The sequence below is a fragment of the Geotrypetes seraphini genome, chromosome 2 (genome assembly GCF_902459505.1).
Source record: "Geotrypetes seraphini chromosome 2, aGeoSer1.1, whole genome shotgun sequence".
NCBI classification, from domain to species: domain Eukaryota; kingdom Metazoa; phylum Chordata; class Amphibia; order Gymnophiona; family Dermophiidae; genus Geotrypetes; species Geotrypetes seraphini.
The window spans coordinates 94,388,110-94,412,036 of NC_047085.1; the positions used below are offsets into that span (position 1 = coordinate 94,388,110).

General features: G+C 41.8%; 1 long non-coding RNA gene across 1 annotated transcript in view; it reads left to right on the forward strand.

The window, feature by feature from the left end:
* Positions 1–499: 499 nt before the first annotated feature.
* LOC117353440 overlaps positions 500–23,927 on the forward strand; it is a 33,952-nt gene continuing 10,524 nt past the window's right edge. The window contains exon 1 of the long non-coding RNA XR_004537940.1: positions 500–689. This is a non-coding gene — a long non-coding RNA (uncharacterized LOC117353440). The remainder of the gene's footprint in view (positions 690–23,927) is intronic.

Here is a 23,927-nt window from a genome sequence, read left to right on the forward strand (position 1 = left end):
CTTGATTCAGTAAAAGCCCCAAGGCTGCCTAAGTGAATCACTGTACTGGCAAGTACCGAGAGCTGCTAGGAGGGGGAAAAAGCCATTGTTGGAGGCTCACCATGATCTCGCCGGCCCTGCACGAACCGGCAGGAAATTTCAGCTCATCGATCTCGCCAGCCCTGCACAGACTGGCAGAAATTTTTTGCGGACCAGCACTGATCCACGGACTAGCAGTTGAAGAACACTGACTTAGATAACATTGATAGGCAATATATAAATACCTAAAATACATAAATAAGTGCTATTGCTTTAAACAATGAGTAAGCAGGCAGGAGGGACTAAGAAATACTTGAATTAACTTGAATGAATGTACTGAGCTCTGTGTGCCTACTTTGCCATTTTTGTGCAATTTGGATACCCTCTCTGGCCAGAGAGACAATAAAATTCTGCTTTATCACAAGACTTTTTGAAGTTTCTTTACGAGCTCTGTCTTCATTCCATACAGTTTGGGGTCTCATCCAGGATGACATCATCAGTGGCTGCAACTTGCGGTATTGAGCAGCAGGGAGATGCATCCCGCTGAGTTCAGCGGTCTCACAGCTCCCAACAGTATCCTGAGACCTGTTTGAAAGAAAGGCTTGGATAAAGCAGAAAAAAATAAGTGGACATGTGGAAACAACAAGGCAACTATGTGTGCAAGGACCAAGGTAAGAACTTTTAGGTTGTTTAGTATTACGTTGGTGATTGAAAACATTCTGTGAATACCTTGCAACTGTGTGAGTGAGACGTGTGTCAGGCACAAAGCAAGTGCAGAGTCCCAATTTGCATTTCCATTGTCCTGTGAGGGGCGCGGGTAATACAGGCGAAGCAAAAGATATGCTATGTCCTTGAGGTGTCATGAGGGAACAGAACAGGATCTAAGCCAAAGTGAAGAGGGGAAGAGACCCTGGAAGCATTCCTCCAGAAAGCCCCTTAAGGAGGATGTTGAAGTATTGGGAAGACATGTCTTGCATTAAAGGGAAAAATAAGAAACAGATGATCACTTATTTTTTTTTTGTCTGAACAAAGGAGAGTATTAGACCTCTGTCTATCTTCTGGCCAAATTATGATGTGGAGGAAGATTGGGTTTGTGAAATTAAATATTCCTGTGTGAATCACAAGACGCCGTATTCATAGAAGGAAGCAGAGTATGTTTCCTACTGGGTAGGAGGTAGAGTGAAATTCTTCCCTATTCAAACGAAGGAAAAAAAAAGTAAATAGGGGTCTGCTCATGGGATTCTCTACAATTTTTACCCCATCATATAACTTTCATAGAAGCCATAGAGCACAGGAAGCACAGGGGGAGGAGGCTATCCACTATTTGCGGGAAGTCCTAGTGATTCCTCCTGTGACTCCAACTACTCCAGAAGAGACAGTAGAGCTATTTCCCAGATTAAAAAAGGAGTTACAGTAGTGTCAGGAAGATCTGGACAATTATCCCTTAGCCTCTGGAGTGTACTCTCATAAGAAAAGAAAGGAAGGAGTGGCATAGAGTTTCCCGCTGAGGGAAGTTCTAATAGGAGAAGGCAGAGTTGGATACATTAGCTCCCCATTAACTAGTAAAGAGGTGATGAGTTTCAAAAAGGATATGAATCCTTAATTGAGGATCCCATTGGGTTAGTTGAACAATTTGACAAGTTCTTGGGATCCAATTTTTATACATGGCAAGAAATGATGTGTATCCTGGGTATTTTATTCAGGGGAGATGAACAAGGGATGATTAGGAGAGATGCCCTGATACAGTGGCAGAATAATCATCCTGAGGGACAGGAAGGACCAATGGGGAGGATACATTTCTCAATGCAGTTCCTAATTGGAGTAACCAAATTGCAGAACATCACGCTAATATAAAAGTTTTAAGGGACCTCATAATATCAGGGATCAATGAAACAGCTCCTAAATCCCAGAATTTCACTAAAGCATTTGAGTTGCAGCAAGAAAAAGAGGAGATTACGGGAACAAATGAGAAAATATTCAGGCATGAACCCAGATGATCCAGTAGCTCAATGTTTACTAAAAGTGCATTTTGTCATAAAAACATGGCCTGATATTAGAAAAAAGGTGTAGAAACTAGAAGGGTGGAGTGATAAACTCTTGGACGAATTATTGAGGAGGCACAGAAGGTATTCGTGAAAAGAGAGGAGGATAAATAAAGGTAGAAGGTGAAATTAATGATTTCTGTAGTAGATGATGTAGTCAAGAAGAGAGGCGATGTAGATAAACAGGGTGAACGGAGGGGGTGGAAAACAGGCAGAGGTAGAGGAAGAGGATGACGGGGATTTAGGGGAAGCAGTGCAGGCAGATAATTTAGGCAGGGACGGTTATGGACACCACCCTGGGATTCAACATTTATGGGGTGTTATTACTATGGCAAGCTTGGACAGTTTGAATGAGATTGCCCAGACTTGAAGAGGGAGAAAAAACTATCCCTCTCATGTCATTTGAAGATGAATAGGGGGTCAGAGGTTTCTAAAGTCTTAAAGGGAGCCCTTGGTAAACTTGAAGGTGGGACGCCATGATGAAGAGGAAATTTTCCTGGTCCGGGGGTTTGGATAGCTTCTCAAAACCCGGCACTTTGTCTGGATTTTGAAAAGAAATCACATCAGGAGGGGACATTCGCGCATGCATGGATGCAATGTGGTGATGTCAGTGACATCACATCACATCCGCACATGCGTGGATGCCTTTCTTCCTGACGAACAGGCAGTGGGGGTGGGGCTGGGGGTGGAGTCAGGGCAAAGCTGGGGTATAACAGGGCGAGGATGGGTAGAACTGGGCGGTTCTGGGGGCGTGTCTAGGGGGTCCAGATTTTACTGACATAAAATCTGATAACCCTAACTATGGGGCCTTTCTCATAAAGTGCAATGAAATCTGGACTTAACTCATTCTAACTTGGGACTTTCCTGTGTGCTGAGTCCAGGTTTAATACAGCACTTTTATAGGTCATTTTCCATTTCTTGAATTTCAGGTTGCATGCTAGTATTTACATTAGCATGTGATATCTGTAAAAACTTAACACAGCAGTCCTCTCAAGTTAATTCTGTGTTAGCCAGTTAAAATGGCTAATCATAACACACTAGCTGGTTAATGCTTCCGTGCCCATTCTCTCCACATGGCATGTCCCCCTCCAAAAACAGTTTGAAAAATTAGCTTACACTTGAGTTAGCATGTACAAACAGGCAAAATTCCTAAAATGCTTTAATACATTTTACAATAGCCTGCTATTTTCCCATACTTACACCCTATTTGAAAGGCTAGTGTGGTGCAGTGGTTAGAGCTTCAGCCTCAGAACCCCAAGGTAGTGGGTTCAAATCCTGTGCTACTCCTTCTGACCTTGGGCAAGTCACTTGCAATGCTCTTCATCAAGGTATAACCCAGAAAGAAATCTGCCCTTTACAACTATTGGAAAACACTGCTGTCAAATTAATCTATCATGCAAAAAAAATTTGACCATGTCACTCCTCTTCTCCACAAAGCACATTGGCTACCCATTACTCATCGCCTCACCTATAAAATACTCCTCCTCACCTTTAAAACAAAAAACTCTAACCAACCGGCGTTCATAGATAAACTTTTGATTCCATACTCATCATCCAGGGCCCTCTGATCTAACAATCAAAGCCTACTTTCCATACCATCAATACGCAAACTGTTTTACGATACTACTCGCAAATCCATTTTTTTTTGTCTGTGGAATGCTCTCCCATTAAATCTTCGATTAGATAACTCTCTTGAAAAATTTAAAGCCAAACTTAAAACTTTTCTCTTGAAAGACGCCTTTACTCTCTAGTACCAGCTTCCGCTTCTCAAACCTTTAACTATTGTGAAGCCTTGAAACATCATAATGCTTCTTCTGAAGCGATCCCCATCCTAATGGTCTACCACTCCCCATTTACCTTCCTTTTCTACTAATTTTACTTCAATGTATTTTTTAAAAAACCTTACCCTCCCCAACTTCCCTTTTATTCCATGTACGTCAATGTGAATCCGTCTAGTATTTTTAATATTTTATAAAATATTGTTTCTATTTACCTGTTTTAATTGTTCTCTTTAATCTTTTTATATTGTACACCATTTAAACACTTGTTTTTATAGATGGTATATAAAAAAAAAGAAACTTGAAACCTAATCTGCCACTGCCCCAGGTACATTAGACAGATTTTGAGCCCATCAGGACAGATAGGGAAAAACACTAGAGTACCTGTATGTAAATCACTTTGAATGTGGTTCTATAACTACAAAAGGTGGTATACCCATTCCTACCCCATTCCTTAATACCCTTTAGTAAAAGGGTTCCTATATTAGAACTACTAGCCACACACTGCACAACCAATGTAAAAAGGTGTCAAATTCTTCAGAGCAGGTACAAGCCACTAAACTCTGTCAAATATAGTCTCTCAAATCAGAACCCCAGAAAGTAAAAGGAGTCTGAGTGTATTGGAAAACAATGAAATGCTGGAGAAGCTGCTTGCACTGGCAAAGATTTTAAGAGGTATGGGGTAGGAAGGGAGGGTACAAGTGTGGTGCGGAAGGAGCAGGGGTGTTGGCGGAGAGGAGGACGCAGGAGGGACACCACTGCCCAGGGCACCTCCTACCCTCGGTATGCTACTGATGCCACTGCCTGATCAAATGAAGCATATTTAACTGAGCACAGATTAGGGTCGATAAAATCCTTTACACAACTATGGATCAGATGATACTTTTCTGGTTTCATTTTTAGAACTAACCCCAATGGGGAAAATTGCTAAGGGCTCCTTTTACTAAGCTGCGTTAGGGCATTAACGCATGGAATAGTGCATGTTGAATTGCCGTGTGTGCTAGACCTTAACGCCAGCATTGACCTGGCCGCGTAGCGCGTGGTAATATCCTGCGTGAACTAAAAATGCTAACGTAGCATAGTAAAAGGAGCTCTAAGTGGCTCTTTTACCATGTTGCAGCAAAAAGTATCTTAAGTAGGCCCTTACATGAGTTTTTCTCATGTGCTAACACCATTTTTGCTGCAGCTGTAAAATGGCTGATTTTCCATTATTTTGTTTTAATGGCTAAGTGCTAATGTTGCCGTCAAGAAGCAACCATTAATAAAATTTACTGCCTGAGCAGTTTAGAACTCATATGGTAATCCTGTGTTGATTAAAACAGAAATGCTCCCTGACACTCCCCCTTCAGAAAAAATGAGAACAATTTTAGTGTGTGGTTGCCTGTAGAGGTCAAAGCAGCCATTTTGTCAAGGTAGCCATTATGGGCAGGAGCAAGTAGGATTTCTTCCGCCCACCATCACTCAACTGAACCACCAAGGACTTCAGGCAGGCCCAAGGAAGCCTCTCCTGAGTTAGGGATAGATAATGGACCTGTGGGAACGTGGGCTATGGACCTTGAAAGGGTGGATAGGATGAGGGATTAAAGACAAACAAAGAATTTTTTTTATATGTGTCCCATCCAATATTCAGTTCTGAAACTGTCCTAAATTCACCTGCTTCGCTATGTGGGTGCAGGAATGGAATATTGCACCTACATATCTGCCAACTCCTCTCCAATGCTGCCTCCTGTACAGGCCCTGTCCTGCTTATTTTAAATGGCTGTTCAGAGTCAATATTCAGTATCACTGCTTGATTAACTGCCACTGAATATTTGCAGATGGGTAGCCAAGAGCCATTGAAGCAGGTTGGAACCTCTCTTGCCCACTTAAATTACTTTGAATATTAGGAGGAAAGATTAGAGTTTATTTCATTTACCCAGAAATAGGATAATTAATACTGACAGAAGCTTTCTTAAAATATTGAGGAATCCAATCATATTTACTAGGATATTTTTCATATAAAAAATATGTTTTGTGAAAAATGGTAAAATGGTAAGAATGGAATAATATATTAGGAAAGGTAATGCCTCTTTTCAAGTAAATGTAAAAAAATTAAACCTGGCCAGATGACTTGGGTACATTTTGGGAAAATATTGAACAGTCGAATAATGCTACATCTCACAGACCCTTGCTTAATTGTACACATGATAAAGAAATTAATTAACCTGCTAAAAGGAATACTGAGGAAACATATTTAAAAGGTCTCCACTGACTAAAATATAGCTCCATTTTCTGAGCTGAAATATATTCCTGAACACATTGGGACTTATTAACTGAACTTTTATGTGCTTTTTATGCACCATTTATTTTTTGATAAAAGTCAGGCAATTTTGTGGCAGGAAATGTTGAAGCCACGTAAACTTCCTGGGATGATATTCACAATGGAATAGAACTGCTCAAATTAATATAGGTCACGGAGGGGGAGGGAAGAAAATAATGTGGAACAGCCAAATAGCCATGCTATTTAGGGAATATTCATAGAAAATGTTTGATATGTGGCATATTCAAGAGGAGGATCCATCACACCTTTACTACTTCCACTCCTCTTGTAAACATGATCACATTCATCTGTTTGCTGAAACATGTGCAGAGGTGCAAGTCTGTAGTCTAGTCACATGCATTGAGCATGTAAATGCTTAGAATACTAGCAAATATACATGCTTACCCCTATTCTATAAACTAGAGCACACAATTATCCACTTAGGACAAAATTCTATATATGGCACAGAAAAATCTAATCTAATCTATTCCTTCATTTTATATACACATCAACCCAATGAAAAAGGGCTTAATGTGGTTTACATTAAGGGCTCCTTTTATGAAGCCGCGTTAGCGGTTTAATGTGCATAATAGCGCACGCTAATTTGCCAGCTACGCTAGCCGCTACCACCTCCTTTTGAGCAGGCGGTAGTTTTTCGGGTAGCGCGGGGGTTAGCGTGCTATAAAGGTGTGATAAAGCCGCTAACACGGCTTCGTGAAAGGAGCCCTAAGATTTACATATTACATTGACATTTATATGACTATGCTGGAAGGTGTGGCTCACTGGTAGAGCTGCTGCCTCTGCACCCACAGCTTGTGAGATCAAATCCCAGTACTGCTCCTGGGCAAGTCACTTAATCCTCCAGTGCCCACTGCTTTGAATGTCAGCTTTGAATGCCAAAGCCACAAAAAGGCAGTATACAAGTCCTTATTCCTATGCTATGTAGAAAACTATTCCAAAATAACAGGAAAGTCTTTAATCATTTAAAAAAAATATATTTTTGCTAAGTAGTACATAGTCTAAAGCTGATATATAATTTGTTCCATAGAATAATAAAAAGAAAAGAACAAGAATGGGAAACTTGACTTTTTGACTGAACACCTTTAAATGAAGGGATAGACAGTTTATAAGCTGTAGAAGATCTACGACACTGAATAATAATAAAAAAAGCGTTAAGTGCTATTCTATAAATGGGACTCTGAATCGGGCACCATTTATAGAATAGCACCTCAGGATCCATGCCTAACTTTTAGATGCAAGGATTTACATCATCTGAAACCTGGTGTAAATCGCCATGGCTAAGTTAGGTGTGGATTGGGCATATTCTATAACAGTGTGTACAAATTCTTGGAATACCCATGATCCGCCCATTCCCATCTCATGCACATCTTTATAGAATGCACCTAGCAAGATGCACATGTAAATTCTAATTGTCAATTGGCACCAATAATGTATTAGCATCCAATTATTGGTACTAATTGGTTAGCTACTGACCTTTCCCATCTCCTCCCCCTATCTTAAACCACTTAAACTCCAACCGTTATACCAGTTACGCTTCAGCTTTACCACCACACCCTCTCTCTTCTTCCCCGCCCTTTTCTCAGCCTTACAGCTACTACACTCTACTTATATGCATCTCCACCACGGCGTAGCCCCCATGCCTCTCCCACACTCGCTTGTATCCTTCTACTCCTCCTCTTGCTCTCTGCTGGGACATCGATCCTAATCCCGGTCCTCCCAATCAGCCCTCAGTCTACTTATGGGGATCACACCACAATCTAACAAATCTTATTTCTGTTCCTCTCCTCCCTTGTTCCTCCCTGCCCTTCTCATGTGCCCGGTGGAACGCCCGTTCTGTATCCAACAAACTTACCTTCATCCATGACCTCTTTATCTCTAAAAAGCTCCACCTTCTAGCACTAACTGAAACCTAGATCTGCCCTGAAGACTCTGCTTCAGCTGCTGCCCTTTGTCATGGAGAGTACCTTTTCTCACACATGCCTCACCCGATAGTCATGGAGGCGGTGTTGGACTCTTACTCTCTGCACTCACACTAAAGATGGCACTATTTAAATCTGTTTCATTTATGGTTGGGAATCATATAACACAACTCTCCAATACTTTACCCAACCTCCAAAATATCCAACGTTCCCCTCTGTAGAATTACAAATTGTTAAACATACTCTCATATATTTCAAATGTAACAAAATGTGGCCTCAGGCACACCTCCTCTACCCTTAGTAGTGTTCAATATCGGTGGGAATACCGGTGTTTTCATTCCTCATTGGCTCACATTATTTTTTTGCACTTATTTAAGTAAACATTTTTAAACTTTTAAACTTTTTTATCCACCGTGCTCTTTTTAGAAGTTTCCTTGAGATTATTCTATTTAAAAATGTTCAAATAAGTTGTATACTTAGCTTATCATGCTACTGGGTTACATGATCCGACATGTTTCGCAACAATTTGCTTTATCAAGGATCCCCCAGAGCCATTGTGTCCACCCTTGCAAAAAACTTTGAGTAAGATGGTGGACACAATGGCTCACGTCCTTCCAATCTACTCTCTCGCTTACCAAGCAGGACTACTACAATCATTTAGCTAACTCTCAGTGCCAACCCTCACTGTCTCTTTGCCATGCTCAACTCTCTACTCAAAGTGCCCAAGCCTCCCATTCCTTCTTCGCTCTCCCTGACAGGTCTGTAGGTTTTTTGACAGGCCTGCCTGTCTTTTATTCATTTTTTTTTCCATGGCACAGATATTTTGCATGTGTTACACACGCAAAATATCTGCCCCATAAAAGAAAAATTAATAAAAGACAGGCAGGCCTGTTAAAAAAATGTGGCCCCCCCACACACAAACACTCCTCCCAAGCAGGAGGGATGCCAACTCCCTCCTGCCATAAGCACTTCAAAAAACAAACAAAAACCCCTCACATTGCCGATGCTGCAATATGACACTTTCCCTCCCCCCTCCTGACATGGCCTTCACCCTCCCTCTCCGCGACCGGCACGGCATGGCATGGCCCACCCACCCCTGGCACCAAAAAATTGGAAGCACCCTTGACCATCCACCCTGGTTGGAAGCCCACCCTGGACCGGCCCACCCTGGACCGGCCCACCCCTGGTCGGCTGACCTGCCTGCATCCACCTCCCTCCCCGTACCTTTAAAATAGTTGGGAGCAAGAGGTTACCTGGTCCCTCCTGCTCCTTAGGCCAATGCTCCTCTTCGGGAGCAGGATGGGTGCCCGGTCCCTCCTGCTCCTAGGCCTCAATATTCAGGAGCAGGAGGAAGTGTAAAGTCTTCCTGCTCCTGCACCCCCACTGGCCGCTGTGCAATAGCGACCTTAGGCCATGCCCCAGCGCATCATCTGATGCACCTGGGAGGGGCCCAAGGCCTTGATTGGCTGAGGTGCCTCGAACTCCTCCTAGGGAGGAACCTGAGGTGCCTCAGCCAATCAAGGCCTTACACCCCTCCCCGTGTATCAGATGATACGCGGGGGTGTGGGCTAAGGTCGCTATTGCGCAGCGGCTGGCGGGAGTGCAGGAGCAGGAGGACTTCGCTCTTCCTTCTGCTCCTGAAGATTTAGGCCTAGGAGCAGGAGGAACTGGGCACCCCTCCTGCTCCTGAAGAGGAGCCTTGCCGTAAGGAGCAGGAGGGAATGGGCAACCCTTCTGCTCCCAACAATATAAAAGGTATGTGGTGCGGGTGGGCTGGTCCCAACCTGTGGTGGGCCAGTCGGGAGTGAGATTGTGGGGCTGGTCAGGAATGAGGCCAATGGAGCAGGAGGGACTGAGTACCCCTCCTGCTCCCGAATTGTATGTACGGGGGGGGGTGGGTGGGGGGGCTGGGCCAGACTGGGGTGTCGGGCCAGTAGGTGGACTATTCTCTCTGGCTCCCCCAACTCTCCTACTCTCTGCCACTGTTCCCTGCAGTGCAGCCCTGTTTTTAAACCATGGGCTCAAACTGCGGGGAAGGGGGCCAAAAAGCAGGAGAGTCGGGGGAGCAGGAGAGTGAGGGTGAGCAGGCAAGAGAGATCGGGGCAGAGCCTTGACAGCAGTGACAGGATGCTGCTTCTCCTGTCACTACTGTCAGGGTCTGCGCATGAGCGGGGATCTCACATTTGGATCCCTGCTCACAAATGGGGGCGTTCCTCCGATCACCCCCATTTGAATATGACTGATTTGTGAATCAGTCAGACCTGCCCAAATTGGAAACAGATTGTTCCGATTCAGGCAGGTTAGTAAATCTAGCCCAAAGTCTATAGTGTGCAAATGCAAGGAGACATGAAATGGAGGGGCATGGACAAGTTAGGGTCGTGTCTATTACCTATGTGCTCAGGTTATAGAATACTATCAGTTATGCACTTAACTGACTACAAGTTACACCAGTCATTGAGCTAGAGTAGGTGCTTGACCCTAATTACCTTAACCATTTTACTTTTACAGGATCTAGATGTTCATTGCATATTGCAACTATATTTGCATTTCCTTCTGTAAAAGGCTGCTCATTTAAACAATATCTCCACCGTTTACTTTCATTTCAAGAAGCTAGTTGAGATGTTGACTTTCACCGATTATTAGATAATTCTAATTCTTATTTGCATTTTAGGAAATTATTAAAAGCTTATCTATTTGTTAAATTTTTAGAAAATTGATGATTCTGTGAATTACTCAGTCCTCTTATTTTTTTAACCGCACTGATCTGCAAGGTATTGTGGTTTATAAATACATTTTTGTGTTTAGGTTATGTTATGTTATGTTATGTTATATGTTAACATGCTTCCTAAGTGCTATTATGTACCAACATGAATAACTTGCACGGCTTATATTTGCAAAGGTAGCATACACAGGGTACAGCCTGGGCAGAATATACTGTAGATAGGACTCTCACTTACATGCAGAGCTTACAGAATGCACTTAAGTACCCTCTTTTTCATCAGACCTTTGGTTTAAGTACAAGCACCTAAATATTAGGCATGTTAATACTAAGTTGCAAATGTATTTTATAAATGAATGCATGCTCATCCTTTATAGAATAGTCTTCTACTTGAGCATATTTGAGGTGTATAAATGGAGGCATTGTGTTTTAGAATTGCCCTATTATTTCACATTTGTCAGTCTTCAGATATGAATGTACTTTTTGTGGCAATTGCTGCTACTACTACTACTACTATTAATTGCTGTATTTTTCGCTGTATAAGATGCACCTGACCATAAGACGCACCCATCTGTAGAAGAGGAAAAACCAAGAAAAAAGTTTTGAACCAAATGGTGTGCCCAGTACCCTGTCTCCCCTCTGGTGGTCTAGTAGTAGGCCGGGACAGGATACAGGGCACATCTAGTGGTGGGCATGTCTAATAGTAGGCACGTGTAGTGGCAGCCAACCAGCCAGCCCCCCAGCCCCCCGTACCTATTAAAATCATACACCCGTACCTTTATTAAATTCTTGTGTCCTCCCTCATTGGACGTGACTGCCTTCGAGAACTCTTCTCTTGTGGCCGAGGGCACACAAAGCTGCCTGCCTGGTCCCGCACCGCTTCTCGTGAGGTATGGGGAGGTAAAAGGCGAAGAAGATCATAAGGGATTTGCATTCCCCTCCCTCCCACCCCATTGGGGTTTGAGTAGGGGAGATTACTTGCATAGGGTGGGGTTGGTAGTTGTTTTTGTGGGGTATAGAATAGGGAGGGAGCAGTTGCAGCTGGGGGTAGTGGCTAGCCTAGAGGAAAGCATTTATCAGAGGCGGATTGAAGTTAAGACATATGTGAGTTTGAAATATGTCCTCATGGGATATATATTCTTTTTTTTAAAATTCTTTATTTATAATTTCAAATAAAAATTTCACAAGTAGCCTTGCTCATGAAACATGGATGAACATCGTAAGCAAAGGAGAAAAAAAAATAAATGGAATCATGAAATAGCAATTATATGTTATAATTGCTTCTCATATGTCCTTATTAGACCACAAAAAGTAGGGGGAGTGGAACAACTTAGGATAAGGAAATCCATACAGGAATATAAATCAGGAATTAGCATTAACCAATGTTTCCTTTCTTTATTATCTAACCAACTAATTACTTCCGGAAACTAACTTCTTCATATCTATAAATGATCTCAATTGTTCTGGAGAGAAAAAAAAGAGCACTTAATACCTAAATACTTAATAAGCATTTATAAGGATATACTAATAAGAAAGTCATTACCAATGTAAAACATTCTGAATGCATTGCCACAAAGTTCTGCTTTGGGAGGTATATTTATTTATTCTTAATATACTGTATATACTCAAATATAAGTTGAACTGAGTATAAGATGAGGCATGCTTTTCCCCAAAAAAAGAAGGAAAAAAGATTGACTCGAATATAAGATGTGAGGGGTGGTGGTTAATATTTATGTGCCCTGCCAGGATCTGTGCCCTGCCCCCCCCCCACACACACATACACTCCCTCCCCTGCCAGGCTCTGCACTCAGCCCCATCACTCTCTGCATATTTATTTATTCTTAATATACTGTATATACTCAAATATAAGTTGATCTGAGTATAAGATGAGGCATGCTTTTCCCCCAAAAAAAGAAGGAAAAAAGATTGACTCGAATATAAGATGTGAGGGGTGGTGGTTAATATTTATGTGCCCTGCCAGGATCTGTGCCCTGCCCCCCCCCCCACACACACACATACACTCCCTCCCCTGCCAGGCTCTGCACTCAGCCCCATCACTCTCTGCAAGGCTCTTCACTCAGCCTCCCTCCCTCCCTGCCTTGCCAGGCTCTCCACCCTGTTCCCCCTCCCTCCCTCCTAGGCTCCACCGGGTCTGTCATATGGCCTGGTGGGCCAGAACAGGAGGGATTCCTCCCATCTCCTTTTCCGGCCGACTCTGTCAATTTTTTTTATCTCCCCCCACATTCCTTTTTGAATCCCTGGTGGTGCAGTGGTGTACCGGGCAGGAGTAAGTTTTCTGTGCTCCTGCCCCATGCTGAGCCCCTCCCTGAATGGCCGCCTTAAGTTTTATTTATTTATTTATTTAGGTATTTATATACTGGTTATCTAGGCAGTTTACAATCAGGTACTCAAACATTTTCCCTATCTATCTAAGTGGGCTCACAATCTTGGGGCAATTGCCCACATACCTGGTGCAATGGAGGATTGAGTGACTTTCCCAGGGTCACAAGGAGCAGTGTGGGGTTTGAACCCAAAACCTCAGACTGCTGAGGCTGTGGCACAGCGATATACCAGACATGAGTGAGCTATCCTTGCTGCTGTCCGGTACTGAACCACTCGTTGAATGGCTTCAAGTTTTCACGAGTTCCGTGAGAACTCAGAGAAGCCATTCAGCGAATGGCTCAGTACTGGGTAGAAGCAAGGATAGCTCGCTCACGCCTGGTACACCGCTGGACCACCAGGGATTCAAAAAGGTATGCAGGGGGAGGTGGGAAGGAGGTAAAAAAAAAAATGGCAGAGTCGACTGAACAGAGATGGAAGGGCTCCCTCCTGTCACGGCCCACTCCACCAAGCTATATGGAAGGCACAATGGAGGCCTGCAATAAGTCCGGGAGGGCAGGGGCAGGTGGACAATGACCTGAATATAAGCTAAGACCCCCATTTTTACATCACTTTTTTGACCCCAAAATCTTGGTTTATATTTGAGCCTATATGATACACTAATTCTTACAGATTACCTGGTGTATCCAATTGCTGGTGCTTTGGAGACTATTCTGTTTCCTTCCTTCTCACACCACTTTCTGTGCCTATCCTGCATAGGGGAAGCCACTGCTTGCCCTGGATTGGTAGCATGGAATATTGCTACTCCTTGGGTTTTGGCCAGGTACTAGTGACCTGGATTGGCCACCGTGAGAAAGGGCTACTGACCTTGATTGGCCATTGGTCTGACCTAGTATGGCTATTCTTATGTTCTTAGAGAATATCTCAGAATATTGCTGTCAACATAGCAATATCAGGCATGTTTTTCTAATTACCACATCGAGGTCTACTGCTGCTTTAGCAAGAACAGCTGACTTTGCTATCAAGAAGCAAGTAGAACAGTGGTTCTCAGTCCTGTACTGGGGACCCCCCAGCCAGTTGGGATTTTAAAATATCCCTAATGAATATGCATGAGAGAGATTTGCATATTCATTAGGGATATCTTGAAAACCTGACTTGCTGGGGGATCCCAGGACAGGGTTGAGAACCACTGAAGTAGAACTATAGAAGACTGAGGAGTTTCTATACCTAGTGGATGACCCTAAGCTCAGGAAGTACCTCTTTCATCATTGCTTGTGATTCTGTTTTAATGATTTTGTTTGTCTTGTTCCTAATTTGCTGGTTTTACTCTATGTTTTTAGTCTTGATAATTTCCATTTATGTTATACCCTTTTAATGTATTGTAAACTGCCACAAAGTTTGATTTGGCGTTATAACAATATTTTTTTTTTAATTTCTTTATTCATTTTAAAGCCATGATTAAGTGCATGATATAATACAATCATATAACTCTGTAAAAACACTTAAATACATTTACAATTATAATTTCCAATTATAATATATCCAGTTTCTAGAATCTACATCAGGATCTTTATCCCCTGTCCTAAGAATGTGACCATAGGACATGGAAGTAGTTTCCAAAGTGTTTCGTAAACAAGAAAGTTTTCAGAACTTTCCGAAATAAAATGAAGGGGCCTAGCTTCTAAGTGAAAGTTTGGTACACATCTGCAAACTTAAGATAATATTCTATAATGCTACAAGTTTGGGATGACATGAATTTTAACCTAGGAGGAGTGGAATAGTCTTAAACTTCATATTTTCATTAAGCAGATGTATTATTTGTGAAATGAATGTTTTTCCTTGATATGTTATACTGCTACTAAAGGAGTGTTAGTATAACAAAGTGTACGTACAATAGGTGTGCAATCTTTCTTAATATTTTTTTTTATGACTGAGCCATGCATGTTATAGTTTTCTTAGACCTATATAATAGTTTTTTAATGTCTTTGAAAAATTAAAATTATATTTTAGGAACAGAAAATATATACTTCAGTTTTCCTTTCCCCATTGATTGGAAGTATACTCAGACACAAATGATTCTTCTAATGTCACCACCAAAATGCTGTAAGGTTAATTTAGAAGTCAAATCAGAAACATGCAAAAAAGAAGTTTTGCACATAAACTAAATATGAGTCAGAGGGAATATTAAAGCCACATCAAGCAAAGCACAAAACCACAGAAACCTACGATAGTAATTATTGCAATTATTGAGGTATCATAAAAAGTGGTCAAATGTCAACCAGTGACACCCTCTGAGATGTTCAATAAGTGTGCATAATTGATCAGTAGCACTAAGTTTAATCATTTTTCTCATTATTTAGAAAGCATTTGTACATTGTGCCACTGTGACATCAAGCATATCATTTCAAAACATGGATTCTTACATTATATTGTGCTGGAGTGTCCAGAAACAGAAATATTTCAAAGCACAGTTTAGAGGTGCCTTTTCGATATGACATCCAAATCTAAAGTTAGATGTCGTCCGGAAGACGTCCAAAATCTAACTGCGATAATCAAATAGGGCTTGATTCTTTAAATCATGGGTGTCCAACCTGAGGACCCGTGATGTATTTTGTGCGGCCCCGGACCAGGGCGATGCAGTGTTTTCCTCTGCTGCCCCAGGGTATTACCGTCTTGACGGCTCCTTCCTCTGTCTTGCTGCAGCGTTTGCGCGGCCCCAGAATCATTTTTTTCAGCCAATGCGGCCCAGGGAAGCCAAAAGGTTGGACACCCCTGCTTTAAATAGTGCCTAACTTGGTAGGCACCTAGGAAAATATCACCTACTGTGTGGCATTCAAAGTTAGGTGCTGTTTATAGAATTACACCTAGCAGCACCTAACTCAAGTCATGTGCCTGTAGGTGTTAAGGGCTTAGGTACTGGTATATTAGCTCAGGTTTTTCATGACCTAAAATACCAGTGTCTAAAGTAGGTGCCCACTGGCACCTAACACAATCATAGCCCAAACTCTGCTCCTAACCAGGCCTACTTTATGGGTAGGTCTGGGTATACGCCTCAGTGTAGATGCCTACATGGTTGATCTGGGTGCCTAATGGCAGATGCTTTTTATAGAAACAAGGCCTAAATGCCTAAAATTAATAGTGAGTTTCAAAAATCGCTGAAATAAATGTCAGGGAAATCAATATCTATAGACAATATCACAGATTGCTATGCATTGAAAATATCTCACAAAAACATCTGCCCGATATCTGGTATTATAGGACACCAAACATTATAGAGGATAATTCTGTAAAGTCGGAACTAACATGTATAGACGAATTATGTATATAAACGTTTAAACTAATGTTACATATTATGACAAGGAAAAGCACACAGTCAGCAAATTGCCTAGGGTGCAGGCTGTGCCAAGCCCTGTCACTAAAATTAAGCCCAGTATATAAGAGACAAATGTTAACAAAACGCGCAGCCACAACCACTAGAACATGCAAGGTACAGCTAGATTATAATCCGGCAACAGGTCTAAACATGAGCCATAACATAGGGGAATATCTATTGTGGAGCACAGTTCATGACTCAATAATTGAATGCCATCAACCAGATTGCAAAAGGTATTGACCGAACTCCAAATCTTCACATAGGAGAACATGGATCTGTGTTTTTCTGCTATCACACTTTCATATTTCACTGTAAGGCATACCGTGTTCCACCATGTGTTATAATTCATCTGGGAGAGATCCTTCCAGCAGTGTAGTATGTTTGTATTACATAGATAATATTGTATGAAACCCCAATTTGTATTATACGTACAACGTATCTGTATCTTGCCTCGTTAACATCTTTTTTTTTGTACTTACTGTATATTAAAATCAATATAATCTTCGAACTTAAAAAAAAAAAAATAAGTCCAGTAAGAACATCACTCAGATTAAAGATGAGGCTTCAAAAGTCAGAGACATCCCTGTAAACAAAGCTTATTTACCTTCAGCTGAGAAACTGTGAGTCAGCAGTTTATTCCAAAGCCCATTTCTACTCCAGAGAGGGGGTAGGGTGGAAACAATTACACCTAAGAACACACTGGGGAAAACTTTATTCAAAGCAGGCAGGCTGGTTAAGGAACAGCCAATGAGAACTGTAGCTGACCCTTCAGGTATAAATAAACAGGCAGGAGAACAGAAGATAAGGAGGAACGGTTCCATTCCCAACTAAGGTTACCATATGGCTCCAGAAAAAGGAGGACAGATTGAGACATCCATGTTTTACTTTCATTGCTTTCAATGGAAGTAAAACCCAGATGTCTCAATCCATCCTCCTTTTTCTGGAGCCATATGGTAACCATATTCCCAATCAAAATTTCATTCCTGATACAGGGCAGAAGCCTATTGTCCTCAGGAGGTCAAACTACTGGAGGAACCAGAGCTAACCCAAGACTTCTGGCAAGGAAACTTCCTAAACCTAGCGTTACAGAAAGGTTTGGTCAGGATTTAACCTAAGCAGCAGGTGGGCAAGATTTAGCCCTAGTTTCTTTATCTGGAGAAAGTGATGTTCAGCCAGAGTGTGACGTGTGCATGAGTGAAGGGGAATGTGATACAATAAGTTTGTTGGGGGATAAAGAAATGCAGTGGGAGTCGGGGGACTAAAGCATAAGGAATGAAGGTGGTATAGTTTAAATGTGTGTTACAGTGAGAAACACTGGAGAATAAAGCTGATATTTTTCAGAGCAGTTTCAGTTCCCATAAGAAGATTTACTGTGGGGGAAGAGAATCCTTAACTCTGTCCCACTCTAATTAACAAGCATGGCTGCAGCAGTACTAAAGCCGAAAGATAAAGCCCTCATCTTAATTGAAGCTCACCAAGCAGTTTTGAGAAACATGAGGGATACAGCCAGGCAGGTTTGCCTTCTCTTTGAGCTCAGACAATTCCAGTTATAAGCTCAGTGACTAGTTTTGCCAATATTAGGAAAGCTTTAGTGCAAAGGCACAAATGCTATAAGGATGATTTAAGCTTAATTAGCAAAGGCTATAATGAACTGCCTGAACAGCACCAATACATAAAGTTTGACAGAAAGCCATCATCTTTAATTTTTGCACGTCTGTTTTTGTGTTCCCTTTTGAGTTTGCAATACCCTTGGCCATTCAAGTAAACCACTCAGCTGGTTCAGCGCTGAGGATTAGGGTCCAGCTGCCTGCTGTCGCTACTCCCTGCTACAATATGCATGTATGTGTGCACTTATAACTGCCAAGTGCTATTTTTAAAAAGATGTTCAGTTATGAGTGGAGAAATATCCATTTCTGAAACTGCTGGACATCCCGCCCCAAAATTTTTTTTTAAAAAAATCATCTACTTGGATATCTTGGCTCCCAGGACATCCAACCTTAGGATGCCTAACTGCATTCCCCTTTTTCAAACACTGAAATGTCCAATTTGAAAATATTCAAATCTAGATCATTTGGATGTGGGAAGGCCCAGTATTGTAATGGATGACCACATGCCAATAGGGCAGTGGGGCACTTCAGAGGGCACTGCTGTGAACTTACATAAAGGGTGTCATAGAAACATAGAGTGTGACGGCAGAAAAGGGCCGGCGGCCCAACAAGTCTGCCCACTCAAGAACCCTCCCTCCTTGAGAATCCATTTTTAAGCATTCCTCTGGAGCGACCCCACCAGACGGTCCCATCGTCCCTTGAAGTCGAGCGTGGTACTGGCCTCAACTACCTGACGTGGAAAACCATTCCGTCGATCAATTACCCTTTTGGTGAAGAAGTATTTCCTGGTGTCCCCATTAAATCTTCCCCCCCTGAGCTTTAGCGGGTGCCCTCTTGTCGCCGTGAGATCCATAGGATAAAAGATTTCTTTTATCCTATGGGTCATGTCATGTCTACATCTCAGCACAAGTAAAAACCCTAAATGGATAATAGCCAATAATATCCAAAAAATAATAAGAGAAATGAGGAATTGGCTAACACACCTGATCCTTGGGGAGAAAAGTCTAAGGAGATGGGGCAAATCTACAGATTAGTGAATAAATAATGGACATCAGTATGAGCCCTTCATAAGTGAATGAACGTAAACCTCTGGCTCAGGCAATATCTTAAGAGGTGACCAGCACCAGACCGCAGTCTAAATTAGAATAGCCTCATACATCATATAGTCCATATGTGTCTGAAAATGCAAACTGCATTCCACAACCTCCCAAAGCTGAATAGACTTTTTTGCACCAAGGAAAAGGGGTTAAATGGGCAACACATACATCCTTTCCCTAAAAACACACCTTGTGAAGAAAATATGGTTTTCTAATACATGCAGCAATGAATATAACATTGTGGAATGCAGTTTGCATTTTCAGACAAATATGGACTATATGATGTATGAGGCTATTCTCATTTAGACTGCAGTCTGGTGCTGGTCACCTCTTGAGATATTGCCTGAGCCAGAGGTTTACGTTCATTCACTTATGAAGGGTTCATACTGATGTCCATTATTTATTCACTAATCTGTAGATTTGCCCCATCTCCTTAGACTTTTCTCCCCAAGGATCAGGTATGTTAGCCAATTCCTCATTTCTTTTATGTCTACATCTCACCATAACCTTATAATTTATGGTTAAAGCTACAGCCTCAGCTCCCTGAAATTGTGGGTTCAAATCCACGCTGCTCCTTGTGACCCTGGGCAAGTCACTTAATCCCCCCATTGCCCCAGGCACATTAGATTGTGAGCCCACCGGGACAGACAGGGAAAATGCTTGAGTACCTGAATAAATTCATGTAAACCATTCTGAGCTCCCTTGGGAGAACAGTATAGAAAAGTGACTAAATAAATAAATACTACATCTACCTGTTTACCACTCCAATAGCCCTTATGGCTGTTGGTAGCACCTATATGGCATTATAGTAGGATTTTGGTTGGCTAACACTTTCTACCATAAATGTACTGGTTAGATGGGCTTATGGGCTTGGGTCCTCCTCTCTATGGCTCATTAGACCATCCACCATGCTACTTAATAAACCTGTATGATACTGCTGTTCTAGAGACAGGTATGTACTGCTTCATTCAGATTTTTTTTAGGGGGGAATGGGAGGGGGTTAGTTACCACTGCCGCAGATTGGGGGGTGGGGTCATAAATTAATCCCTCCAGAGGTGATCTGTTCATTTTGGATACCTTTTGGCACTTAGCTTTGTAAAACAGATTTAGCTCAGAATGTTTGAGTTCCATCCAGGATGTCTTGGGAAATGTTTGATTATAATTCTAGGTGCAGGATGTCCAAGTCTAAGCACATCAAAAATCTGCCCACAATACGCCTCGCAGCACAACCCCTGGAGTTTTGGATGCACAGCAGCTAGAATGCCTCACATGATATCCAGAAAGATGGTTTCAAAAATTGGCACTTGGATGTCCCAACAGTTAGGGTGTCCAAGTGCCAACTTATGATGGTTTTTGGATGTCTCTATTTGTTGATTATGAGCCCCATAGTCTGGATAGGATTCACACGTGCATGATTTATAGAATAGTATAAGTTATGCACATCCCTCTGGCATGTATACCAGCTATATGGCTGGCATAAATGCTTGTGCCTAAATTATAGTAAATTATAGTAAATAGGAGCTACATAAGTGCATACATACATACAAATGCATTACTGTAGAATTGCCCCCAATTAGGATTTATTGGATAGGACAAGACAAAACCATGCCATGAAATACATGGAGAGGGTTATTTGATAAATAATAATATGTGAATTGCAGCAAGAAAAAAACCACATATGATGAATTGCAAAAAAAGAGGGGGTCAACCAAAGTAGTTTACATATGATATACTGAACAAGTTCTCTGTCCCTAGTAGGCTGACAATCTAAGTTTTGTAGCGGAGACAATGAAGGGATAAGTAACTTGCTCAGGGTCACAAGAAACTATTGTGGAGATTCCCCTGGTTTCCCTGTTTTTCAGCCTGCTGCTCTAACCACACTGGACAACAATTTTTTCCAAAAGTTTTGCTTCCTTAAAACAAGCTAGTAATTATGATAGACCCCCTTCAAAATAAACGCAAATATAATTTCCCACTGACTGTATCACATATGAATTTTGAGAAACATGATGGTATCTTTAATTGACTATAACATGTCTTAATGCACAAAGTTTCTGATACGCTGTGATAGTTCGGCATGATTAAAAGTGTTTAACTGTTGATTTTCATTTGTACTCAGTGTCCCATGCATCTTATTGCAGTGTCCAACAATAGTCAGCGCAACAATATTGCCTATTAAGCCCCCCATGGACCGCTATAAATGCCGGCTTTTCCTTATTATGACAAGGATAGCCATGCAAATGATTACTCGCAATTGGAAGAATAGAGATCACCTTAGATTTCCTTTATGGTGGGCGAGCTTATGTTTAACTTATAAATATGAGAAAATGAATGCTGATATGCTGGGGCATATTAGTTTGGGGTCCACTGACGTGTTTTGTATTCAGCCAGCATTGATGGAGTCCAGTTGCCCTGATATCTTTTTTCCAAATGGCAATGTCCTGGTAAAACCTTTCACCATGTTCGTCGCTGACTACAACAAGATTTGCGGGGGTGAAGTCCAAGTGTGAATATAAAAAATGCATCTTCATGATTTTGGTATGTTCTAAGAAATTTTTCAACCAGTTGAATAGAGTTTGGTGCTCTGTAACTGCCAAGAAAATTCTCAACAACATCCTTGATTGCTTTCCAGGCAATTTTATCTGACCCGTCTAACAGATCTTCAAATCTCTCATCATTGATGAAGTGTCTGATCTGTGAACCAACAAAAATGCCTTGGCGTCAGTTATTAATTATTAATTGCATTAGGCTGAAAGTATAACAAGAAATTGTAAAAATGCACTTTTTTGTTAAAATAGTATGTGATATGTAATTTTAAATGTGATTTTTATGATCAGCAGCCAAAAATCTGTAAGATACACCTGAATGTGTTGAAGAAGGAAAACCTTTGTTGTCCAGTGCCATTAAAATGCTCCTCTACTCTATACACAATCCTTTCCTTTTAATAATAGTAACCCCTATGATCATAGGCCCTATCTCTCCCCCCCCCCCAAGGTTAACATCAGACTCTTCCCAAGGTCCCCAGACCCTGATGGTATTTGTCCAAGCGTATCACCGGTGGTGATGCATCAGATGGAAGGTCCCCAGGTCCAGCAGAAAGCTGCCTGTGGAGGATATGAGGGCGGTAGAGGGAAAGAGAAAGATGCCAAACCTACAGATAGGGAGGGCAGAGGGGAATAGAGACAGAAAGAAAGAAAATAGAGCAGTAGGAGAAAGAGAAGCTGGAGCCATAGGAAATGGAGAGAGAGACACTGGACCCTGGGGAGAATGAAGAGATGCTGGATATGCAGATGGAGAGATGGAGGGAGAGATATTGGAGCAAGAGAGGGGGGAAAGAGGGAGGGAGGGATGCCCATCCCAGGGAGGAGACAGAGATGAAGGGAGCGATGTAAGATGTGGGGAGGGGAGAAAGGATGCAGTGGGAGGATAATGAGATTGAAGTGCAGAAGAGAGGAAAAGAGATGCTGAACCCTGCTGAGCGCAGAGGGAGCAGAGGGAAAAGCGAGACAGACATACTGAGGGGAAAGGTGGGGGAGAGAGGGAGATCAATGCTGTACCAACAAAAAGATGAAGAAAGAGAGTGAAAGAGAGAGAGAGATTCTGTACTGGAAGGAGAACAGGGACAATATTGAAGAAAGAGAGAGATTGAGAGATGCTGGTCATGGGGTGAGTACTGGAAGAGGATAGGAAAAGAGATGGAAAAAACTGGACATGGGGAGGGACAGAGGCATAGAGAAAAGATGCTGTGCATGGAGAGAGCATAGTAATGGATATATGGAAACAAGGCCTATCCTCTTATAGCTATGCTGATGACATCACCATCCTCATTCTTTCGACCAACCAATGCTCTTAATGTCAGACACACTACACAGAGCTCTAACTACAGTTACGACTTGGATGGAAGACCACAAACTGAAACTCAACCCAGACAAAACTAAATTCTTCCTCCTAGAAAATAACAAATTCCCAATCATAACCAACTTAGAAATCAACTCTATCAACTACCCTTTGCAAACCACCCTAAAACTTCTAGGTATGACTATTGACAGAGGCTGCACCATGCAACCACAAATTAACAAAACAATACAGAAATCTTTCGCAGTTATGAGAAACCTTAGACAAGTCCGAAAATTCTTCGAAAAAACACAATTTCAGCTCCTAGTACAATCTCTAATCCTAAGTATCCTAGACTATTGCAACATCCTCTACCTCCCCTGCCCTGCAATAATGATTAAACAACTACAGACAATTCAGAATACAGCTCTGAGACTTGTCTATTTATTGAAAAAACATGATCACATTACTGAGGCATTCATCAATTCTCATTGGCTTCCAATCCAGGAAAGAATACAATTTAAATTCTACTGTATACTATTTAAAACTATAAATGGAGACAGCCCAACCTACCTAAACGACCACCTCATCCAAACCACCTCTACCAGGCATAGAAAAACACCCCCCCCCCCCCCCATTCACTTACCCCCCAATCAAAGAAGTAAAATGAAAAAAAACTATACAACGGACTACTGGCCACTCAGGCAGCGAAGATAGGCAACCAAGTCTCCAACCTATTGACAACAACCCCAGACTACAAGATGTTCAGAAAGGAAATAAAAACTATACTCTTCAAGAAATCCCTTAATAAAGCTTAATACCATGATAAAGCTTAACCCCCCTCTTACCATCACATCCCTAACCCCAGATCCTACTTTTT